The following is a 5,718-nucleotide window of genomic DNA, read 5'->3' on the forward strand; positions in this document are numbered from 1 at the left end:
ACCCAAAACGAGTTCCTGAATACAAGCAAGAAACGGTCACGCCCACCGAGCCTTACGGCCGCGCCATCCCACGACGCTCGATCGTGCGTGATCCTATATGCTCGCGGCGAAGAATGCGTCTGCCATGCCATCCCATAGCGATTCCCGCGGCGAGCAGCTAACTAACTAACTGACTATCTGAAACTAACAGCTAACTGAACCCGTACGTGCACAATGCACACGCTGACGGTCAGAGTTTATTCAGAACCTGAAATCTAAACCTTGTGCAGTTTGATTTCGATGCAGATTATCCAACAGAAACATATACAATGTTCAAGCTATCAGGGATCTGAACAAGATAGTCCTTGGATCTGGATGGGGGGGGGGGGGGGTATTTGTCAGCTTTTACAAACTAAAAGTGGGCTACTTCCTGGTCTTCAGGTACATAGGGGATTCTCACTTCAAAGTTCTGATATTTGATTTTGGAAGTTGCTGTGAGAAGGAAGTGTTCCACGTTCGCATGAACTGCGGCCCTAATGCCCAAGAAAAAGATACTCGTCCTGATCGATCGCTGCTGAGCGAAAGACGATACCAAAATGGTGTATCAAGCAACAGTGAGTCCCATAGAAGGTGTGAGCTCTGCGATGTGCATTTCTATTGGCATCACATGGATGATAGGCAGAAGCATTTCCTGAGGCTCATGGTTAGCGATTTCCATCAAGAAATGGTAAGAACTTGGATGATAATGCCCTTCCTGATGTCTTGATGAAGTGTCGTCTTTTGATAAGAGATATATAAGTATATAATCTTCTGATTGCTTTGTTGTTTGTTCGTGCAGAGCATACCACAGAAATTTGTGAACAATTTCAGAGGCCGGATCTCTGAAGTTATGAAGCTAGAAGCTCCAGATGGAAACATATACAACATTAAGCTTACCAAGGATCTGAACAAGATAGTCCTGAGATCTGGATGGGCAGCATTTGCCAGTGATTATGAACTAAAAGAGCATGACTTGTTGGTGTTCAGATACATTGGGGACTCTCACTTTAAAGTCCTAATATTTGACCCAAGTGGTTGTGAGAAACAATTATTCCACATTGTCATTAACCACGCTCCTAATGTTCCAAAAACGGGCATATCTCATGATCGGTCATTCCCCAGGGAAAACTAAAAAGATAGTAACAGTAGGAAAACTAAAAAGATGACTCCGCTGCACTCTCCTTCAACGAGATCTGGTAAAGAATTGAAGGATTGCATGTGCATCTTCATTGGTAGCTATAATAATAGTTAACTGATGTTTTGATGATCGGTGTTGTGCAGCTGAAGGTGCCACATCTCCAGAGGTCACCATGTATACAGGTGGCCTTCGGGCAACTGCCGAGACTCGCTATGTCCTAGCAACAGGGTGCAATCTGACTACATCGCAGAGGTCAGAAGTCGACGCGCTTGTGAAGAAAGTTAGGCCTGTAATTCCATTTTACATCACAGCCATGAACAAGACAAGCATGTCTGGATCTCTGGTACGTGTGTAGTATCCTCTACAGATTCAGTGAGACTACTGCAATTTTTTTTCTTTAATGTTCAGGATCAGATTCTCTTGTCTAGAATTTTGTTAGAATTTTTAAAAGTATAGTAGCTCTCCGTAATTACAATCTTCAATAATTTAAAAACCAGATGATTCATTCGTCTCTAACAGGTCATCTGCAAGGATTACGCTGCCAAATACCTTCCACATAAAGATCAATTTATTACACTCTGCCGTCCTCATAACAGCAACATATGGATAGACAATTTGAAGGTTTTCACTGATGGTTCATGCATGCTTTCTGTTGGCTGGTCGTGCTTCGTTCTCCAGAACGAGTTGCGGGAAAGTGACATCTGCCTATTCGAAGTATCAGAAAGTGACGGTGAAGTGACAATGGTTGTTCATTCTCTTGAAGGAGGCCATCACCTACAAGGTGAGTATGCGACACATCGACACCTGCATATGTGATGTTAAAAATCAACACTCAGGATTGCCAACTAAAAAAAGAATTTATTAGTCAACTTAGAAATCAACTCCTTTTTTTATGTAGCTAGAAAATGCACAAGTCTGAACCAGTATGAACTGAAGAGGGAGCTAGCGTCTCTTTAGCTGATCATTTTGGAATGCCCGTTTGTGTTTTCAAAGGGAAAGAGCCCGAATCTCAAAACAAGTGCAGTTATCGAGTTAAGGTCGAGGCGACCGAGGAAGAGGAGAGTGATGCCTATGACTTGACCGGCGAGGAGCAAGAGGAGATATTCAGGTCAGCGATGATTCAACGGGGCAATCCGGTATACGTCGCCGTCCTGCAGGAGAATCACGTTAGCAGCAGGAATAACTTGCCGGTCAGTTCAGCTGTTCCTCTAATCACAAACTGGAAGACCAAGAAATTCATTAAACCGTCTTTGATAGACTTTCTGAACCATCTTGTAAGGCTTTCTGTATTAATGACTAATGTTCTGCTATACTATATATTCAGACCTTCCCCAGAGAGTTTGCAGCTAAGCATGTCGCGGAGAGGTCGCATGACATCCTCCTCCTGAGACCTAACAGAAGAGAGAAGTGGTGCGTAAAGTACTACTACCATTCGATGATGAGGATACAGGGTTTCAGCTACAGGTCCTGGACCAAGTTTGTCTCTGACAACGGGCTGCACGAGGGCCATGTCTGTGTCTTCGAGCTGATGAAAGGCGTGTGCGATGCGACGATGATGGTCCACGTTTTCAGGAAGTTCAATGGCAGCTTTGTTCTGCTGGACTAACTAGCTAGGCTCCTGCGTAGCTGCATCCATCTTAATTTTGTTGGCCCAGACTTTGATTCGTGGTCTTCAGGCTCCACGTACGCCGAAGTGACATTCGTGTCCGTAGCATCGACACAAATTTCAGACTTATGCATCGCGTCAGTAGCTTCGACACGAATTTTGAAATCACCCCTCATGTTTGTAACAAAGGCCGCTTCTCCACGGCCGAGCGCATGCAATGAGCGCTTCCTTCGCTCCTGCAAAGATAGCACTTACACCCGTAGCATTGACGTAACTTTCGGAATCACCCCCCGCATCCATATCATCGACACGAGTTTCCGAATCATGATCTTGAGAGCAAACTTTTCCTTCACGGAGCGCGGCAATTTCTTTAGCCGACCCTTGAAGAACTGGATCCTCCTCGTCCACGAGTTCACACATCAACATCATGTCACCTTCATCTCCTTGCTGGGCCATGAGCGCCTTCTCCTTTGGGGAATTCTTGCACTCCGACTTGAAGTGCCCCATGATGCCACAATTGTGACACTTGATCTTGCGCTTGTCGAACTTCTTCTTCTTCTTCGGAGCGCCATCGTTAGCGTTCTTCTGACTTTGTTCGTTTTGCGCATGATCTTGGCGAGCGTAACTGCTAGAGCCCTCACCTTCTCTCCTTGAGTCCAGTGCCTGCCACTGAGCCCGCGTGAGCATGACAAGCTCATCGTTCCTCCCGTCCCCGAGACTGTACCGCATACGCTCGTCGTGAGCCTTGTAGCGTCCGACGAGATCATCAATGGATAGGGTCGTGAGATCGACGCACTGCTCGATCGCCGTGACAATTTGGAGGTACCGGGGAGGAGCCGCACGCAAGAACCGACGAACAACCGAAGCCTCCGTTAGATTCTCTCCAAGTGTGCGGATCCGATTGACGAGAGTAGCTACCCGTGAAGCAAACGCGTCCACGGACTCATTGTCGCCCATGACCAAAGTCTCATAGTTCCTTAAGAGAGTTTGGAGATTGGCTTGCTTGACGCGGTCGTGTCCCTCGAACATGAGCTTCAAGGTATCCCACACCTCCTTCGCCGTTTCTTTGGCGATCAGATGTTGGAGGACATCCATCGGCATCACCGAGTAAATCGCCGATGCCGCCTGCCGATCCTTCCAGTGCTCGGCTCCCTCCTTTTTGAAAGCGTCGCCTCCTGGATCGACTGCGTCCCACAACACGTTAGCGCGGAGACCACACTCCATCAGGGCCTTCCAAACCCCGAAGTTCTCGCGGTCAAATCGTGGGTACGACGAACTCGCCGGAGTAGCAAATACTTTAGCCGCACCGGAGTACGCCGCCAGCTTGGCCTTGTCGTCCTCCGACATGATCTTCCGTTACTAGAAGATCAACCTGGCTCTGATACCAATTGTTGGCACAGGTTCAACTCGTCGTAGACTTCCGACGAGGCGTAGCTTACGATCGGGCGAAGTACTTTCGGCGAGATCGTCGAGCGTAGTTCCCAGCGATTTACTTTTCGTTGAGAACCGCTATGTAAGCTAGCTAGACAAACAAACTGGCAGTTGGATGCTTTTCCAGCGCTTACGAGCACGGAAGACAAAACGTGTTATGGCCACGGGAGCTTGTCGTTCCCGTCAATACTCATTGATTTTTTTTGATCTGAGATTATAGGGGACTAGATGCATGTATAAATAGTAGCTGTCCTATCTAGCAGCTAGCCGACTCGGCAAAGAATCCAAGTCCGTGCCGGACTGGTTCTTGCCTAATCGTGATTATTCCTAACATCGCAGGGCGAGGTACTATCCTGTTTGAGGTGAAGAATGGCGGCCACAAGGTACTCACGGATGTTTACTATATTCCCAAGCTAAAAAGTAGCATCATAAGTCTTGGCCAGCTCGAGGAGCGTGGTTGCAAGATTGTGCTCGAAGATGGCTATCTATGGGGGTATGATCGTCAGAGGATGCTAATTATGAAGGTGCAGAGGTCACCGAACAGACTTTACATCCTCAACTTGTCTCGTGTGGATCCAGTATGTCTCTTGTCGAGCATGGATGACTCGGCATGGAAGTGGCACGCACGCTACGGACATCTAAATTTCCAGGCTCTTCGGCAACTTGGACAAAAAGAGATGGTACGTGGTCTACCGTGCATCGAACATGTCGACCAAGTGTGCGACGGTTGTCTTATTGGGAAACAAAGGAGGGCCCCGTTCCCAAGAGAGGGAAACTTTAGAGCGAGTAAAGTTCTTGAGTTGGTCCACGGAGATTTGTGCGGGCCGATTACACCGGCCACCCCTGTCGGAAATAGATATTTCCTGCTCATCGTTGACGACTTCAGCAGATACATGTGGATTGTGTTGTTGAAGACGAAGGATCAAGCTTTGGAAGCCTTCAGGATAGTAAAGATGGCGGCCGAAGTGGAATCCGAAGCCATGATGAAGGCCCTCCGTACCGATCGGGGGGGGGGGGGGGTGAGTTCAAGTCTCGTGAATTCACAAGATTCTGCGAAACACACGGGATCAAGCGGTATCTTACGGCTCCATATTCACCACAGCAAAATGGTGTTGTGGAGCGGAGGAACCAAACTGTGGTGGCGATGGCACGGAGCATGTTAAAGAGTAAAGGCATGCCAGGGAAGTATTGGGGTGAGGCGGTCAATACGGCCGTTTATTTGCTGAACCGGGCTCCAACCAAGAGTGTGGTTGGAATGACGCCGTACGAAGCATGGTACGGACACAAGCCCGCGGTTGATCATCTTCGTACTTTCGGGTGCGTGGCGCATGTGAAGACAGTGGCGGGGCATACTAGCAAATTGGCGGATCGGAGTACTCCAATGATATTGGTTGGCTATGAAGCGGGCACAAAGGCGTACCGTGCGTGCAACCCCTCGAACAACAAGGTGGTTGTGACACGTGATGTGGTCTTTGAAGAAGAGAGGTCATGGAACTGGAACTCCACCGAGCAAGTATACCCGTCA

General features: G+C 48.1%; 1 pseudogene; it reads left to right on the plus strand.

Annotated features, from left to right (window-relative positions):
* Positions 1–213: 213 nt before the first annotated feature.
* Positions 214–3,016, plus strand: LOC123396327 (annotated as a pseudogene).
* Positions 3,017–5,718: the final 2,702 nt, after the last annotated feature.

This window comes from Hordeum vulgare, chromosome 5H, assembly GCF_904849725.1.
Source record: "Hordeum vulgare subsp. vulgare chromosome 5H, MorexV3_pseudomolecules_assembly, whole genome shotgun sequence".
NCBI lineage: Eukaryota > Viridiplantae > Streptophyta > Magnoliopsida > Poales > Poaceae > Hordeum > Hordeum vulgare.